Genomic DNA, 19,951 nt, shown 5'->3' on the forward strand with positions numbered 1-19,951 from the left:
GTGAAACTTGAAATACGCACCCTGTCTGTACTTTGAAATTTTAGGAAATACGGGTATGAGGCACTAAGCACATTATGAGCAAATACATATTATAAGCTCTCCGAGCTGGAAGAGGCTGCAATACCCCATTACCGCTGTAAAACCATCATCCTACAGATAAGATGAAGTCAAAATCTCCTGACTGGCAGCCTGGTGCTCTTCCTATCACACCCTGCTCTTTATTCAACAGGGGAAACGATCTTTTGGAGCATATTAAAATCAAGCTACAACTCCGCTGCAGGATAAAAATCTCATTTAACCATGTGTTGAAAAAAAAAAAGATTAACATAAAAGATTAAGAAGCAAAACCTTTAGAGTAATTCCCTGCTGGGGAAAGGGGTAGGGCGGGGTTGGCTGTTTTTCTCCATAAAAATATGATCTAATCTTCAGGGAAAATGTACTTACAAAATTATATACAAAAACCATCTCTCTCTCTTAAAAAAAACTCATCGCTTCCAAACTTGTACCTCCAGCAAAAAAACACAAAGCCTAACGCCTTACTTCACGTACACAAATGTTGAATTGACAAAAATAGCAATCCTTTCTTCCCAAGTTGAGGCTGAAAATATTTTCTAAATAAGGTATTTTCACTGTGCTATAATTAATTTCCTCTATTATAATATATTTAACTTCAGAGCAAATCAAGTAGATTCCCCCATTGTGGTTTTCTTTAAAACTCTGATTTAACACTTCTAAGATAATAACGTAAGGTGATCTTTCATTCTGTTCATTTTCTCTAATTCCAGATGACAATTCCACAAATCAGCACAAAAATATGCATGCTTATACACATAAAAAGAGAAGCACATGGGGCATATGGGTGGCTCAGTCGTTAAGCATCTGCCTTCGGCTCAGGTCATGATCCCAGGGTCCTGGGATTGAGCTCACATCGGGCATCGGGCATCGGGCTCCCTGCCCCGCATCAGGCTCCCTGCTCTGCGGGAAGCCTGCTTCTCCCTCTCCCACTCCCCCTGCTTGTGTTCCCTCTCTTGCTCTGTCTCTCTCTGTCAAATAAATAAAATCTTCTAAAAAAAAAAAGAAGAAGAAGAATGCAATTTGTATAGGATGGAACATCTGCATGCATTTTTAAAACTTTTAAGATAAAACATAAATCTTGGAACAAATTTAAAACCACCCCTAGGTTATCAAAGAGAGGCCTGTACACTCTTCTCTTATTAAGGATGCTTCAGTTATAATTTGTGACAAAAGTTAGTACCAATTCTGCCAAGAATTAGTTGTGCGATGTTGGGCAAGTCATTTAACATTTGGGCTTAAGCTGACATGAAGAGCCAGCATAGCCTATTTCTAAGATACCTTCTAGGTTTCTTAACATCTTCCTAAGACATTAAGGATCATCTTTATTTCCCTTAAATCCTAAAAAATCAAATACATCTTTAAATAATAAAAATGAGTATTTATAAGTTACATTATGGCCCAGAACTTACTGAGAGGCTACCAGCACATTAGATAAATGAAAATTTCAGAATGTTATGGACTTTATCTGCATTAAATGGGTCTCCCTGTCTCGTTTTCCAGCTTCTCTGAGCAGGTGTACAGATGCATTTTCACATCTGGATGACTCTGTTGAAGGGTTTTTCCAACCCTCCCCAGGCCTTGATCCCTTCCTCATCCCGCCCCTGCTGCCTCAGGACGCTGATTCTCTGAAATCTGGCTCTAGTTGCCACAATGCTGGAAATGAAAAGCTTTTCTATCAATTAAATTTAAAACCAGTTGCCATCCAAATCTATATCTGTACATTTTTATCACTGAGTAATCTAGATTTTAATGTCTAAAGAATTTGTTCCACTGATAATATCTGAAAATTTAATGACTTTTTTTCACCTGAAGCCGAGTTCCTTCCTTAGTGCCAAATAAGCAAGGAAGTTCCAGAATACTGTTTATAACACAACTCACAACCTTAAGATAATTTACTTTCTTTACATACCAAACTGGTGATTTTGCCATCCCCAGTGAGTTCATGAATAAAATAAACACTACGATTGAGAATCTGGCATTTTACTAGTAGAAATCCTAAAGAGTATTGCTTTTTGCCAAGTTCATTCATTCATATACTATCTCCTACAGGGCAAGCACTATTTATTCTTCGTGCTGGGAACACAAACTGACAAAGGTCTGCATTCATGGAGCTTGTAGTCTGATGGAGGAGACACCCGACACACAGAGACTATATGGACATAATATATATTACGTACTTATAACCAGTAAACATAACATACAGACATATGACATGAGAGATACATATACAATGTGAGAGAGAGTATGTGCTACTGAAAAGAAAGAGGCCAGGATGGTAGACTAAGGAGATGGAGGCATGAATGGGGTGAATTGCAATCTTAAGTGGGTCAGAGTAAGACTCACAGCAAAGACTTGAAGGAGCTGAGAAGTGAGTCAAACTAAAGTTTCCTAGTAATTTTTACCTTGTACTGACTGTGCATGTAATAGCAATGCCTTATCAAAACAACAGTGTACGGGCAAATTTACGAACAGCCCAAAAGAGTAAACAGAAGAGAACTGTGCGTAAACCCCCTTCATTTTTGCAGCTGAGTTTACCAAGTGAAACTTACATCTTCAATTAGGCATGATTATGTGGTTTTTTTCTTCCCCAAGTGTTAGTTTAAACAAAATTCTTATTTCTGTGACCCGTTTTCCTTAAAAGTCAAGAAGAAATTTCCAAATATTACTTGACGCATGAAAGAACAGCGGTATTATCCAACTAACAACCCACTGAGATGTCCCAACCAGGACTTAAATCTCAGTATGAGAACCCAGGAGGCACTGGAGCTTCATCCCACTGGGGAGAAACCAGTGCTTTCCCAGAGGGATTGGCAGGGAAAAACCAGGCAAGCTGTGAAATCAGGCCACCCCACCTCCCACCACCAACAACCGGCTGTCTAACCTTGAGCAAATCCCTTCACTCCCTGGCCTTCGATTTCCTCAACTACAGAACCAGGGCAGTGGACCATGTGATTTCCAAACGCCTTCCAGGGCTAGGTCCATTTCAGAAAAAAAGTTAGGTAAATAACCATATCTGAAAAATTATAACAATGCTAACCCACCATCACTGATCCATACACTTTAATTCTTCTGAGAACAGTAATGAATTTATCCTGACTCACGTATAAACCCTCAACTTTCTCAGATCAAAAGATTCTCAAGGATGGGGCTGGACTGGTTCACAGAGAACAAAAGAACTTGCAAAAAAAAGACATTATTTTTTCTTGGCTTCATTATCAACATACTCTCATTAGACTAATACAGAAATCCTAAACTAACACAAGCACGCACCTGCTGGGGTTTCAAATATTCTTTATGCACCACCACCCCCAATTTTAAAAAGTGTGTTTTTAAATAGTAGGCTTCCTTCAAAGTTACTTGCAATCCATTAGTCTTCTTACCACAGTATTATTTCAAAAAGGTGCTGTGATGACCATCTTATTCAGAGAGGCCCCAAATCTACACTTCCTCTCATCACTGTTAACAGCTCCCTTCTGGGTAAAACCCACCTTCCCAATGCAGAATTATAAAAGCAAGCACATAAACCAACCAGGGATGGAAGAATTACGTTCCCTGCCTTCTTAGCCCTACAGTACAGGCAAGGCTTACGAATTAGGTTCTACCAGCCTGGCGCACTGCATGGGACTCCTTCAGAACAGAGTCACGTTACGTGGGAAAAGCAGCAAGGTGAAAGGATGTGTGGCACGCATTTTGCTGGCAATGTGGCGTGCTTCTGGCTCTGGCTTCCTGATTTGGAGCATCCTGACCCAGGCAGGGCAGGAGCCCCTCGGAGGGCCAGTCCCACAGTGCGGTACACTGGAAACCATTTCCAGAAACTCGGCCTCCGGGCTCTTTCTTCAGCCCTCCTGATGATTTGCTAAGCTACCTATCACCCCTAATAAATCCCTTTTTATTTACACTAACTAGAACAGATCTTAGTATCTGTAACCAAAAACCCTGACCAATTCATGTAGCACATATTCCTTTCATTATTTCCATATACAAGAGCTCAGATTGAAAGACGCGAGGAACACAGGGAACATTCCACTGTAAGTCAAGAGTTCTTTGTTTCCAGCCAGGGCTCAAATCCACAATCAACACTTCCAACCTTTCCTTATATGTACTTTCTCATAAATTTCATCACCTCTCCCATGCAAGAATAAGAAAATGATTTTTGCCTAACTAATTTTCTATCAATAAAGAGGCTGATGACAGTAACTTGGCAAGATATTTGAGAACAGGATACAATAAACATCATTTTCTATACCAGCTCAAGTTTATGGAGAAGTCTGCAGTGTTAGGCAGCACTTGGAGAACATTCCCAAACTGGAGACAAGGTGATCTAATGCTGTGTTGCAATGCCAAAATGATCAGCACTCTGTGCCAAGGCACAACTTAATTCACAAAGCAGCGATGAACTTTTCACTTATTTTCACCCATCCCTCAGGGCAAGATAATCATGTCAAAACCACAGACACATGAGGTAACTAAAATATTACCCTATGACCTAACACCAAAAGCAGACTGGAAACGCTGAGCAGTGATTATGCGTGTTAAAATTTTCTTCTCGGTAGAAAGACAGTAAGTCCCACAAAACCAGTTGACAAAGATGAGAAAAGTAATCAGTTGTTAGTAATACTGTTCTTTGAAATGGCAGGAAAATCTTACAAAGGACATCTGATATCTCTGAATAATCAAACTACTCTGTACTATCAAACCGCACACAAATATTTCTCAGGTAATACTCAAAGGCAAAACTTTTATATAAAAGATCACTTACACACTTCTGAAACCAATTAATGACACTGATACCCATTCTGAAGGCGACTCAACGGTCTGCCAAATAGCAAGTGGGTATTCAATTCAAAGGAGAGCACAAGTATGCGTCAAGAGAGACTCCAGACAAGTCTTCTAACTTTGATGCCAACCTCACCCCGGGTCACAGGTCCTCAGAGCCACCCCAGCTTCCTGACTGCGGCACACTGCGGCACCACTCCCCACTCCTGCTGCCCCGAACTGCTTTCATCGAATACTCTGTAGCGCACTTATAGCTTTAACACTGGTGGTGGGGAGAATGGGAATACACAAAAGTCAAAAATAACTGTATTTTCCCCTAAGGACGAGGCAAATCAGCTTGCTCAAGAAAACTCAGAGCTTGGCTTCTTCCAAACAAAATTTTAGAAACAATAATTCATAGAGCCTCTAGGCAAGGAAGTTACTAAGATGAGTATGGAGCTTTACTATGATTACACGTGCACCATATGTGTCCTTGAGATGCATCTGGCTCTCTCTCTCCTTTTTTTTTAAGAAATGAAGTATTTCTGGGCTAGAAATGACACATGGCCTACTCTGAAGTTTTTTTATGCTTTCTCATATTTAGACTCTAACCTCAATCTATTGCAGGTTTAAGGATGGATATGATGCTCACTCGTTAATAGTATCAAAGTCAAAAATACATATGTAATACTGCAGATGAGTGATTCCCGAAGCTAGTCTGCACAACAATACCTGCAACTGTAGGTCCTCAGAGAAATGAGGGAAAGAAAAAAACCTTGTTCATGAGTATTTCGTAAAGCTAGCTCAATGTATCCAATTTAAAGGGCTGCTCTTTATTCATTTATGCTTTTTATCCTTTCTATTCTTTTGGTATTCAAATGGCCTTTCTTCATAAAATGCTGAAAATTTTAATGTCTTTAAATTCAATTTATTAACATATAGTGTATTATTAGTTTCAGAGGCAGAGGTCAGTGCGTCATCAGTTGCAGACAACACCAGTGCTGGTGACATCACGTGCCCTCCTTCAGGCCCATCCCCCAGCCACCCCATCCCCCACTCCCTTCCCCTCCAGCAGCCCGCAGTTTGTTCCCTATGGTTAAGAGTCTCTCGTGGTTTGTGTCCCTCTGATTTCGTCTTATTTTATTTTTCCCTCCCTTCTCCTATGATCCTCTGTTTTGTTTCTTAAATTCCATATGAGTGAAATCACGTAACTGATTAATTTATTTCAAAATGCCGAAAAATTTTAAAAATTATATCTGTAACCTGTACCTTCTCTATCTCCAACATCCCAATTCCCCTCCTTCCAGTGGCTCAGGCAAAAAATAAAAATAAAATAAAACCTAATGCCATTCTTGGTTTCTCCTTCCCCCTCCACACGTCCACACCGTGAGCATATCCTGTCAGCCCTGCTCTCAAAACATATCCGTAACAACCACTTCTCACCACCACAATGAAGATACAGAACATTTTCACTGCCCCAAAAAGTGGTATCAAAATGGCCAGTAAACATATGAAAATGTCCTCAACTGCCTTAGTCCACAGGGAAATGCAAATTACAGCCACGATGGAACCCCTGTATCACCCACCAGAACAGCTACAGTTCAATAGCAGGCAATGCCAAGTGTTGCCAAGAATGTGGAGCTCCCATAAGGTGCTGATGGACAGCCACCTTGGAAAGCTGTTTCTCAGTGTCTACTAAAATTAATATACCAAACCCCATGACCCAGCAAGTCCACTTCTAATTATATCCCCTACAGAATGTCTTCACCAAAAACACATACACAGAAAAGGTAGCACTATTCACTTGCCAAGGAGAGGAAACAATTGTGTCATCATACAATGGAATGCTCTACAGCAACAAAAATGACCGAACTACAAATACCTGTAAGGACATGGATGAATCTCACAAACACCATGTTGAATGAAAGAAGTCAGAAACAAAAGCATTTATTATACATGATTGCATTAATATAAAGCCCACAAACAGGCAAATTCTAAGTTACGGAATTAGTAGTCAAGGGGTAACACTTTGGGAAGGGGTGACTGAGCCTCCTGAGGGGCTAGTAACATTCCTTTTTTTTTTTTTTTTAAGGATGGTATTTATTTATTTGAGAGAAAGAGTGAGAGAGCATGCACAGGGGGAGGGGCAGAGGGAGCAGCAGACTCCCCGCTGAGCCAGGAGCCCCACTCAGGACTCCATCCCAGGACGCTGGGATCATGACCTGAGCTGAAGGCAGACACTTAACTGATTGAGCCATCCAGGGGCTAGTAATATTCTATTCTTAATCTGAGTGCTCATTACACAAATGTATTCACTTTGTAAAAAATCATCCCACTGCACACGTACTTTGTGCACTCTTCTATATGTTTTTTATACTATTATATAAAGTTTTGTTTTGTTTTTAATTACCTTCTCAATAAGGCTTTCTCTGGCCTGGTTTCATTAACATGTCCACTGCTCCCCAGGATTTCACATCCTTTCTGCCCCCGCCCTTATTTTTCCTCTTTAGCACTTGTCAATATCTGAATGCTGTCTATTTTACATACTAGATATCTTTTAAAACCTACCTTGTTTATTGTCTGTCTCCACACACTAGAAGTTCCACGAGCGTATTTTTTCCATTTCGCTGAGTATGTACTACTGAGTCTCCAGTGTCTAGAACAACGCTAGCTACCATCGATAGCAGGCACTTAATAAATACTGATTTAATTCATTTATTAAGTACACACCCTTGCCCAATTCAATTATGCTTGTGGGTCTGAGCAGTAATTCTTATCGCCGCCATGGTATGCTGAACAGTAAGCCAGTTCTGCTCTGTTCTGGCTTCCTACTTCTCCACGTGGTTCTCAGAGCTCTCATCTGCCTAATCATCTGCTGGATACTCCCATTTTTCCTATTTCCCGATCGGGTTCTGGACAGTTAGGGGTATAACACTAACACTCTAAATTCTATAACATCTATGTTTATAAATGAAGCCTAAGGCTGCATTAACTCGTTTCCTAGCAAAATCCACCTTGTGGACTTGTACATACTGAGTTTAAGGTCAAATAAAAGTAACAAAGAAACTTAACTCTATTTAATTTTTTTTCTCCACATAAACATATAAATCAAGAAGTATTCACATCTTAAGAGTGAGGTCTTTAGTTTCTGGTCCTAAATGTAGACTTTTTCAGGGGTCTCTCCACCTCTTCCTACAGCAAGTTTTTAGCTCGCCATTCCAACCCTTGAATTTTTTTTTTTTTAAAGACTGTATTATTTTTAAGTATCTGTACACCCAATGTGGGCTTGAACCCACAGCCCCAAGATCAAGAGTCCCATGCTCCTCCAACTGAGCCAGCCAGGTGCCCCAACCCTTGAATTCTTCTAAGGCAGTGTTACTCAACCTTTTGTTGCTATCGTTCCCTAAGGAGATTTCTTTAGACATTTTCCTTAATTACACTCCCCCATGAAATTTTAATACCACACATATACTCTATATCTACTTAGTACTAATGTATATTGCACTTCAAATATTAAAGAAAAAAATTTCTGGCCTCCCCCAATTTCACTTCCTTCAACGTGTGTGTTTTAAAACCTTGCTTCTGTCAACTACATTACCTTTACCTTTCTAAGTTTCCTTCACACGGACATCTGTCGACAATAAAACCATTTCAGTAAAAGATAAAAGTTGTGGGGCTGAGATCAAGAGTCCCACTCCACTGACTGGCTCGGGCTTGTGACTCTTGATCTCAGGATTGTTGAGTCCAAGCCCCATGTTGGGTGTGGAGACTACTTTAAAAAAAAAAAAAAAGATAAAAAGTTGTAACCCAGAGTAGAGTCTAACAGCACAGTAGGAAAGGCTTCCCTCCCAGCTGACGCAAATCCATTAAAACTACTATTTTTAAAGTACACTTCTCCAACAAGCAACAAAACCCACCAAACACCCAGTTCATATTTTCCATCTCATTCATAAAGACAGCATTTTGTTAAATGAGACATTCTGTTGAAATCAAAAGACAGCAATCCCTTAACTAATGGCCTCTCTCTCCTTCTTAAAATCTATTTTTAAAGAAGAACACAAGATAAGCACAAAATGACTTATTTTTTAGTCTCTCCTAAATCCCTCTAGAATCTGTTCCTTTTCTTGGCCTCCTGGCCTGCATACTCCCTACCTTCACTCTTGTAAGAGGCTCCCCTGGCCCCAGGTCCAGATTAGTACTTTTTATTTTCCACGTTATTAGCAAACTTTTTAAATGCAAATCTGATCTGTCTGCTCCCAGGATATTTAAATCTTTCCAGAGCTCTTTCCTCCCAGTAAGATAAAAGTCCCAACTCCTCAGCATGATATGCAAAGATTTTCACTGTGAGGCCAATCAGTGGCCAGTCACATCTTCCCGTTTCTAGAAAGCTTTTCATAATCACTTTACCCAGGATAGCAGAAATGCTCTTCCACCCATACTAGCTGGTACCTGCCCTCCCACCTCATCCACTCACCCCTGGTCTCTTCCTATTTTAAGAAGCAAGGTCACCTCTTCAAAGATTTCCTCTTCTCCCCCTCTCCTTCCCAGGGCCACAAAGCACCTCATAACCAGCTTTACAGGCACTCTGCATACATTTGGTAATCACTTGCTTATCAGAATGGGTCTGTTTTCCCCCACAGTTGAGCCATTTAAAAGATGCATGCAAGGAAATGCACTAAGAATACTTGCTGCAAGCTGATATCCTAAATTGGAAGCTTTACATTCATCTTTGTATTTTAGCACCTGGAGAACCAGGAACCTATGGGAATTGGAAGCCCAATAAATATTTTTGGAATGACAGAAACCCTGCTGGGTCCAGATAACCACTACCTCTTTCTCTCAGTGTTATCAAATCACCTGTTTAAACCTAGACTCAATTTCTGCCAGAAATTCACATGCAACTTAATCCATTTCCCTTTCTTTAGAAAACAAAACACTGATTTCAGGAGCTTCTCTCACCTTCTCATTTCTTGGAAGTTTCCAACTGGGTTCCTCGAAAATAAATGCAGAGTTTTCAGTATCCTAGGAAACAACTCATTTCAGCCTAGAGACTTTTACCTACTTTAACTGAGTGAGAACGCTCTCACTTTACTGCATCTTTTGTATTCTACCCTTCTGTCTGAAAACCACTTTCTTCGCTAGAGAAGATAGCAGGAGGAGTGAATGACTCTGCACTCCCTCCTTGAAGATTAAACAGTGGGTCTAGCTTCATTCTTCTTCCTCATCTTGTATTATACACTGAACGTTAATTTGCATATACCTTATCTTTATTAAAGCTGAACCCAAACATACTTGATAACACAGCAAGTCCACTCTTAAACATATATTCAACAGAAATCCATGTCCATGTGCCCCTCAAAGGATGTAACAGCCAAAGATCAAAAATTGAAACCCAAATGAGTAGAACATATCAATAGTTGTATATTCATACAATGGAAAACTAGAGAGCAATAAAAAAGAACTACAGCTACAAAGAACACATGGATACATTTTACAAATTAAACAAAAGAAACCAGGCGCAAATGAAAATACCCTTTATGATCCCATTTCTACAAATTTCAAAAATATGTAAAAACAAATCTATGGTTAGAAGTGAAGAGTGGTTACCTTTGGGGAAGAAGGAGGCTAGTGATGGCAAAGGTGCATGATGAGAAGGCTTCTGGGGCTGGTCATTTTCTCTTTCTTGACCCTGCATGGTGATTACACACATGTATTCATTTTCTGATGACTTACTGAGCTCTATCTTTACGATGCACTTGATGTGTATTATACTTACAAAAAAGTTTTCTTAAATTACTGTGGTAATTTCAAATCTTTCCCTACAAGTCATGGGTCATTCTAGATATAACCTTTCTAAACATTTGTTGGCATTCAGTCTGTTCTTTTGTTTGCATGCTTACTATGTGCCCCTGTCTCTTTTATACACCCCTTAAATGTGGCTTCCTAAGAAAGTAGAAACACAACCCACAGAATAGCAGAAAATTTTTTCAAATCAGATCTGATAAAAAATTTGGATCTAGGGTATATAAACAATTCTTAACACTCAACAGTAAAAAAACATACAACTCAATTTTAAAATGGGCAGAGGAGGGGCGCCTGGGTGGCTCAGTTAAGCATCTGCCTTGGGCTCAGGTCATGATCCCAGGGTCTTGGGATAGAGCCCCAACACTGGGCTCCCTGCTGAGCAGGGAGCCTGCTTCTCCCTCTCCCATACCCCCTGCTTGCGTACTCGAGCACTCTCTTTCTCTCAAATAAAACAAAATAAATAAAATCTTTAAAAGGAAGGAAGGAAGGGAGGAAGGGAGGGAGGGAGGGAGGGCAGAGGATCTGAACAGACATTTTTCCAAAGAAGATATACAATGACCAATAAACACATGAACTATGGGGGCAACCTGGGTGGCTCAGCTGGTTAAGCATCTGCCTTCGGCTCAGGTCATGATCCCAGATTCCAGAGATTGGGCTCCCTGCTCAGCGGGGAGTCTGATTCTCCCTGTCCCTCTGCCCTTCTCCCCTGCTTCCCCTGCTCCTGTTCTTGCTCTCGCGTGCTCTCTCTCTCTCAAAAATAAATAAACAAAAATTTAAAAAAAAAAAGGCACATGAATGATGATCAACATCATTAGTCATTAAGGAGCTGCAAATGAAATCTACAATGAGATCCCACTCCACACCCATAAGGACTGCTAAAATAAAAACACCAAAGAGCACAGCAACAAGCATTGGCAAGGATGTGGACAAACAGGAACCTTCACACACTGCCGATGGTGGGAATGTCAAAGGGGACAGCTACTTTGGTAAACAGTCTAGCAGGTTAAACAGAGTTACTACCGAAGTCAGCAATTCCATTAATAGGTGTACACCCAAGAGAAATGAAAACATGTGCACACCAAAACTTACCATGACCAGCAGCATTCTTCTTAACACACAAAAAGTGAAAACCCAAATGTCCATCAAGTGATGGATAAACAAAATGGCAGATAACCGTACAATGGAATATTACTCGGTCATAATAATAAAGTACAGATGCATGATCCTTGAGAACATCATGCTAAAGAAGCCAGGCACAAAAGACCACATGTTACAGGATTCCATTTACATGAAACATCCAGATTAGGCAACTCTATAGACAGCAAGGAGATTAGTGCTTGCTTAGGTCTGAAGGGATGGGGGGGTGGTGCCCCAAGAGCTGAAGGACATGGGTTTCTTTTTGAGGTGATGAACATGTTCTCAAACTGCGGTGATGGTAGCACAAAGCTGTGAATATCTTAAAAACCAGTGAATTGTGCATTTTCAATGGGTTAATTTGGTATGTGAATTATATATCAATAAAGCTGTTATTTTTTAAAAATCTGGCTTCTTTTGCAATGGCCCCAAACAGCTGCGCTGCCTTCTCAGAAGCCAGCCCCATTTTTGCTTATCAGTGTGATTTGGAATCTACAATCACAACTTTTGTTTCTTGGAGCTTCCCACCCATCTGGATGAAACCATACTCCTTTTTATAGTTCTGCTGGCCTTGGAGGTACCATATCTTTTCTCTGAGCTTTGTGAAATCTCCTTCTAAAAATCTAGGCCAGAAGACTCTTCCATCATGAAGAAATGGAAGCCACTTTCACCCAAAGTTCTCAGCATAAATCAGTGAGCCACAAATTCCATCTTCTGCCTTCTAAAAATAGATCAAGGCCTTATCAGATGTCTCCATTTATCGGGTTGAGATTTCCACAAATACACAGATAGTTGAAATGCACCATTTATAAACTATCTTCTCCTTGTGCCAGCTTTGAACTTATACATATTTATTCAGGGATGCATGTAAGATTAGGCTCTGGGAATACAAAATTGCAAAAGACACAATTCCTGGCCTTCAAGGTCTAACAGGAGAAGCAAACACAGAAAAATAACTTTAACATATTCTGACAAAGCTCCCCCAGCTTCTCTCCATCCTGCCACTTAATAAGTAACTTGTAATTGTCTGAAACCCGTCTGTCAGCCTGGCTTGCTTTCGTGAGAACGGATGTGCCCTGTGAGTCCCAAAGACTGACAGTGACCTGAACCCAGGAGAGCTTCAACGAACTCTTGATTGAATATGTGAATGAAAAAGCATGAATATGCAAGGAGAACCAAGAATGTCATACATAAGTACCTGTCCTGCCCTCTTAACCTCTTCTCAGTTACAAATTCCAGCCACATTTGCCTTAGCACAGTTCTTGCTGAGGCCAGCAGGGAGCAGATGAAGCTGGGAAGATACCCAGGTTGATTCCTCCCTCTCTGCCCCCTGACCTCTCCTTCATCTGAGCTCTTAGCTTTCCCACCCTTGCCTTCCTCCACCTGACGCCTGGGCGAAAATGCTCAGGATAACCTTTTAAAGATAACTGTGATGAGATGGGATGTTCCTGTGTAATGGAGATGAAATTTATGTCTCCAAGAACCCACCATGATAACCCAAATGAAATGTATCTTTCCATCAGGGTCTTTAAAAACCCAAGGGAAAGAGACCAGGACAGCTGAGAAGCTGGGAGGGCTTGCAAGAAGGGAGGATGGGTAGTGACACAGACTGGACTGGGTGGGGCGTCTGTTACGTGCCAGACACTGTCCCTGCTGCCATACACCTGCCATCATCATTAGTGCTCCCAAGGGCGCCTGGGTGGCTCAGCAGGTTGAGTGTCTGGCTCTTGATCTCGATCTCAAAGTCATGAGTTCAAGCCCTGAGTTGGGCTCCACAAGAAATTAATAATAATAATAATAATAATAATAATAATAATTAGAGCTCCCATCTATTGGTACTAAACCCAAACTGTGGGGAGGGCGTGACATACATCATCTCATTTCTTCTTGACAATAACCTTGCAAATTAAAGCATCATCACTGTCCCCTTTTTTAAAAACAGGTAAGAGATTAAAGAATCTCCTGAGGTCACAGTGGTAAGACGGAAACCACGGCTCAGGGCCCAAAGCCCGTAGGTACCACTTCCACTTACCAAGAAACACTGTGTATCATAGGAACACAACTTAGCCTCTGCACCCATGTTCTAAATCTAAACCGTAAAAATGAAGGAAATTCCTTCCTCAAAAGTTGGCTTTGGGAAAATTAAATGAGACAATATATCCAAAAATGTACTAGTACATAACAGACCCTCAAAAATGAAACTGTTTGTTTTTTCTGTTGTTTCTCCTGCTGTGAACTTCCTGGCCTTAAAGCATGAGCACACAGTGGACACACTGTAATTTGTAAATCAGCTCTCACACCCTGTCCTTGAGGGCAGGCTCTGACCTACTCATACCCACCAGGTTAAAATAAAGGTTTGAGAAAAGCATCTAGAATGCCAACTACCACCTTACAAAGTTTTAGAACACAACTCACTTGCAACTTAGAAACTATTCACAGAGAAACCTAAGGTCAAAGCTGCTCTTGGTTTTGTTCCCCAATGTTCTTCTCCTGAGGAAAAACAGACACCCCACCCCCAAAGCTGCTGTGCCTGATGCCATACGCCCAAGGGGGGAAATGCTGCCATCTTCCCAGGGCCTCTTCCTTCTCCCCAACAGATTTCACCTGCAAGCCCCTTTTGCTTGTTTTCAGAAGCCATTTTTGAAAGGTAGGAAACATGGAAACATTAATTGTGGTTAGTTATTATTGGGTGGTAAAATGATGGAGGATTTTTTTTCTTCTTCTTATTTTCTGGTATTTTCTAAATTAAAAAAAAAAAAAACCCTTGTGCAGTGCTTTCCTAATACAAAAAAAAAAAAAAAAAAAGAACAACAAGAAGAGAAAAGGAAAGAAAAGCCAATGCATTTAAATGATCTCCTTCGTCTCCTGCTGGACATCTCTCTCTTCTTCCCGAAGACTCCCCAGCGAGCTGGAAGCATGTTGAAAACAGACCTGCTAAATCATCTGCACAACACTCAGCACAGCCCCTCACCCACAGCAGGAGCCTGCCACAAAACAGCTCAGTGAGTGTCTGTTGAATGAATGAGTATTCGGGTAATATTTAGAAACAGACTCTCTTAATGGATGGTGGGTGGACCAAGGTATGAATGTGGCATGTCTTTAATGCACTTGGATTATCATAGTTAAATATCATTATTATAAAGGTAGCTTTCAAAAAACCAAAGCAGTTAAACATGGTAAGTCTACAATCCAAAGACAAGGTGAACTATCAAGGTGATACTCTAGTCCCAACAGGTGACTGCACTAGACAATTTCCCAGAGGTAAACCAAGAACCAGACGGCGAACAGACCTAAGGTCCTCATGCATCTTGCTCTAAATGAGTGCCCCAGAAACTGGATTCATTAAATAACCCCAGGGCTCTATGCCCCATTTAGAGGGCACATCATGGCCCTGGCTCAGCTACCAAAGTTTAAGAATACTCTTTAAAATTGATCTCTGTTCTTAAGATTAAATAATAAGCCTAAATATAAAAGCAAACAGGGGATTAAGCTAAAACCACCCCAGCCATGTTATCACTCCACCAAAAATCCTTATCTAATAAACCAAAGCAGAAAATTTAAGGAGTGATTTAACATGAAAGAAAAGTCTCAAATATTTGGTTTGGAGAAATGACCTGAACATAAAGTTTAAAGAAGGGTATACTGGATTCAATAAACATACAAAGCCCACAGGTCAACAGAAAAGTTAAGGTAGTAAAAATGTTTTCATTTTCCACCATGACCTCAGTTAACCAAATTAGCTTTTACTAAGTGACTTCAATTCTGTTTGATCAATTGAATGTGTGTTTCCTAGAAGCACACCCTGATTGCCAGGACCGACCTTACACCCATCTTTGTATTTTCAATTAACTTCAGTTCTATTAACCTCTCTTTAAAAATCTGTATATTGCTAATATACCTCCAGGCTCCTAAACCACACTTATTTCAAAACAAAGCAGATGCTGACTTGATGACAGTATGATCATTTTAGGGCAACAGGCAGAAGTCAATGACGGGATGACAACTTCACAGCAGAACCCATGCTGCAAGATGAGAAAGAAAGAAAAGACATTTCTCATGTTTCCTGTCTTGCCCTCAGTTGGGAAGTAAAGTGAAAGTGTTCTTACTAGAAAATAATTCTGTGGCTATTACAAACTCTGTGAAAATTTGTATTTCGCCACAACCATAAATATTTATATTTCGTCTAGCTATCTGCACTAGAAACATTTGCAACCCTGGGCCTTGAACTTCTATAGCAGATGTGAGCCTCCTATGAGGTTGTTTCCCTTATCTCAGTAAGTTCAGTTGGCCAAAGAGAATATTCAACCACAACCAATAGCTTGACTCTAGCGGAAGGGAGAAAATTAAATATACTTACCATGAATTTTCTCTAGGAGTCCGAGATACTTGCTCTTGTGCATCTCCTACAAGTTCACTCGCCTACCACCTCATTTTTCTTAGTGAAACCAGCAACAGGAGGAGGTGAGAGAAACGAAAGAAATTGTATAATGCCTGTGCAAACCATGTCTAAGTCCCCGGAAAAATGCAAACAGGCAAGGGTCTGCAAGCTGGGCAAGTCACTTATAGCCTTTCTCAGCTTTATTGTCTGTTGATAATACCTACTTCACAGGAATTCCATGGGGATAAAATCAGATGATCTAAGCAAAGAACCTATTCATTGGTAGAGCTCAGTGCAAGATATTTATGACTATTATTAACTGAGCACTGTGGAGGTCACCTTGACAGGCCAAAGTCCTACAGGAGATACAGGAAAAGAAACTGCTAAATGGGTCCCATGCCAGTTCTGGGAAATCCAGACCATCACTGCAGATACAAAAAACAGTCCCTGACTCTCCACTGCAGCACAACACAGACAAATGATAAACTACATACCATGCTTAAAAATCCCACCAGCAAGATCAGCCTTTCATTGGAGAAATGGGTGGAGAGCTTCTATCATCAGTGTGGATAGTGTTTAAAACAAATTACAAATTAGCCTTTCATTGGAGAAATGGGTGGAGAGCTTCTATCATCAGTGTGAATAGTGTTTAAAACAAAAAATTTTTTTTAAATACCATGCTTAAAAATTCTACCAGCAAGACCAGCCCTTCATTGGAGAAATGGGTGGAGAGCTTCTATCATCAGCACGGACAGTATTTAAAACAAATAGGGTGATGGTCACAGCTACCCTACCATATGCAGACAGGCTTTCCGTCATTTCCAACAATAAAATATATTCTATGCACACAGCCAAAACATGACTGCAACCACTCTAGTCCCAACAGGTGACTGCACTAGACAATTTCCCAACTCAGTAGCTGCTGCAATGTAAGTTAATGTAAGAAGGTTTATAACAGGAACTCAACAGCTTGGCTCTCACTCATGGAGTCCTAATGTCTATCTTGTAGGCTTGTTATAAAGATGAGCAGTGGTGTGACAGGAAGTGCTTAGCACACTGGGTACTCAGTAAGCAGTAGCCTTTGTAAACTGTGTAACGAGGAAGCAACAAAATCTAAAGGCTGAGCCTGCCATGAAGCAATCGAAAAGAGAGTGGCTCCTTTTCAACTAAGAAATTAAATTGTATGAAAACAATTGGATAAAGAACACAGTAACAAGCCTTACAACAGGGAAAAAAATCACTAAACAGCAGGTTAATCAGTTTGCCACCCAAAAATGAATGCCAGTGTGCCCATTCCTCTGGGGCAAATAAACATACAAAATAAGAAATGGTCCCTATCCTCCAAGGTCTCCATCTATCTGAGGAGAAATCCCATGGCTTCACCTGTCTGTCTGCATCCCCCTCCTCAATTCTATGTCCTATGAAGGCAAAACCCACAACGTGACATTGCTGTACGGTGCAGGCACTCAGGAAAAAACTGTTAAACAAATAAGACACATAGATCTCAAAGACTAAAAGAGTTACCTGCCTCAGAAGTTTCCAAGCCTGGCTTCACAGACTGCTCAATCTGAACGTCCAAGGTACAGACAGAGACTCTGTGTACTTAGCGTGCTCCCCAGAAGATTCTAACACTCCACGGAGACTAGGAATCACTAGCCTCACGGAGCCCCCAAGAACTGCCTTTACAAGGGCCCCAACCAGAAATGATCCAGCCTAGGCTTGCGATGGGGAATGCAGCCCGTCCCTCCTACAGGAGGCTCTACTAGAAAGTTCTTTGTGATGCTCCTTCACATGGCTGTATTTACTCTACTCATGTCCTTCTCTGTGGGGCCTGGGAAGACAAAGGTAATCTCTCCTCCTTAGGTATGCTGGACTTTCAACCCTTGTGGCAGCGATGACATCCCTTCTGAGTGTTCTCCAGACCAAATGTCCTTGATGAATTGTGCATTAATTATTTAATGCTAAGCTCCTTAAGTATACAACACCGTACAACATCTCAGAGAAGTATCAGGAGAGAGAACTCAGGATGAGTTACTCTAACCAGAAAAATGGCAGTGAAGGAAGTAGGCACAAAAGGATGAGAAAGACAGATAAAACTGGAACTCAGGGCTGGTATTGCATCACAGGGGATAAAAGGAAAACAAAATAATGATAAGAAGAGTGATCTGCAGGGAAGAGGGGAAGAGAGATAAAGCTACGGGTGAGGACATTAGTGTTTAATGTTACAAAGAACCAACGTGGAACATGAACAATGGCTCAAGGAAGTTGGAATAGTTGGGAAGAGAAAGCAGAGGCCCACATGAAGGCAGACACACAGTCGTGGAGAGGCCAGAGAAATCAGATAAGCAGCAAGGAAGAGCCCTAAGAGAAAGGTCACAAAAGCAAGCAGAAGAGTGTGAGTTTGACGTGGTAAGGTACTGAACCACTTTAGTTCCCTGAGAGGGGCACACATACCTAGGAGGTCCTACATTAGAAAGAATGATCAGACAAGATGGCCTAGACAGGGGACAGGAGGAGGTGAGGTGCTGACAAGGGAGCCTGCTCCCGCCACCCAGATACAAAGGTCAAGGCTCTGTCCTAAGACAGTGGCAATTAAAGGAGGAAAAGTTGAAAACAAGAATCAGTTCTAAAGGAAAAAAAAAATTAAAAAAGGCAGTGCTTGGTCTCAGACCAGACCAAAGAGAGAAGAAAGGGAAGAATCGGAGATGACATCTGAGTGCTATCTGGAAAATTCAAGAAAGAAGCAGGCAAGGCTCAGGCAAGGGGAGGCAAGATCACTGCGCGATCTCATGCACTGAGTGCATCTGAGGATTAGCATGGGGGCGGGGAGGGGGGTGAGGGGGCAGGGTTCTTTGTGGAAGCGTCACAGTTCACCCCCTGCTCCACAACACACATGGCAGCTCATGGTTTTGCTCTTCTCTGGTTTGAGTCCAAAATCTGTACATTACCACCAAAGTTAAAGTGCTTGAAAAAAAGCTAAAGTGTTCTGATAGAGCTAGCTGAAAGAAGTCAGCCACAAAAGACCACAAATTGTGCGAGCCCATTTACAGGAAACATCCAGAGGGGGCAAGTATATAAAGTGGATTAGTGGTGGCCTAGGGCTGGGGACAAACAGGGAGTGACAGCAAAAGGGATTGGAGTTCCTTTTGGGAATAAGATGTTATAAAATTGTTTATGGAGATGGTAACACAAGTCTGTGGATGTATACTTCAAATGCAAGAACCATATAATAAGTTAATTATAACTCAATAAAAGCGTTACATAAAGGAAAAAAAAAAAACAAGAGTGCATAAACAGATACTACAACTTCAGAAATGAAGAGCCTATCTCCCCAATAAAAATGGTTACTAGACTCGAGTGCAAATAAAAAGCCATCAGGCAATTTGGAAAATTCTAGAAGATATTTTAGAGAATCTAAGTAAGCTGTATTCCTTCTAGGGGAAAAAAATTATTAAGCATGGAAAAGACAGAGATTTAAATACACAGATCCCTTTCAAAGTATTTCTTACAACTGACCTAAATTTCCTAATATGTACTTCAAAAGTAAAGACAGGCTGGGCTTTTTTCAGACAATTATGTTAAGTGATATTATAATAGGTACCTATTGTTCAATTTCTTACAAGCTGAAATAAGATAACGTATAGCAAGTCAATTCAATGAAAAGCAAAAGGTTATGTAACTTAACCATTACTGAGCAGATGGGTAAACTTATTTTATAAATTTGAGGACCTGAAAGAAGAAGAGAGATATCCTCTTGCCTGCAAGATACAAGAGAATATCCAAGTCATTTCTGCCTCCACAATA

At 40.8% G+C, this 19,951-nt stretch overlaps 1 protein-coding gene across 24 annotated transcripts in view; it reads right to left on the minus strand.

Annotated features, from left to right (window-relative positions):
* SIPA1L1 (signal induced proliferation associated 1 like 1) overlaps positions 1-19,951 on the minus strand; it is a 466,784-nt gene that overhangs the window by 331,933 nt on the left and 114,900 nt on the right. For 20 of the 24 annotated variants that reach the window (XM_088024540.1, XM_088024541.1, XM_088024554.1 and 17 more), the window contains one exon: positions 10,438-10,519. The exons of the other annotated variants lie outside the window; for them this stretch is intronic. The gene's annotated coding sequence lies outside the window, so the exon portion shown is untranslated. The remainder of the gene's footprint in view (positions 1-10,437; positions 10,520-19,951) is intronic. 24 annotated transcript variants of the gene reach the window in all.

The sequence above is a fragment of the Eumetopias jubatus genome, unplaced genomic scaffold, assembly GCF_037043125.1.
Source record: "Eumetopias jubatus isolate StellerSeaLion01/CBP00866 unplaced genomic scaffold, mEumJub1_p1.0 scaffold_7, whole genome shotgun sequence".
Lineage (NCBI taxonomy): Eukaryota > Metazoa > Chordata > Mammalia > Carnivora > Otariidae > Eumetopias > Eumetopias jubatus.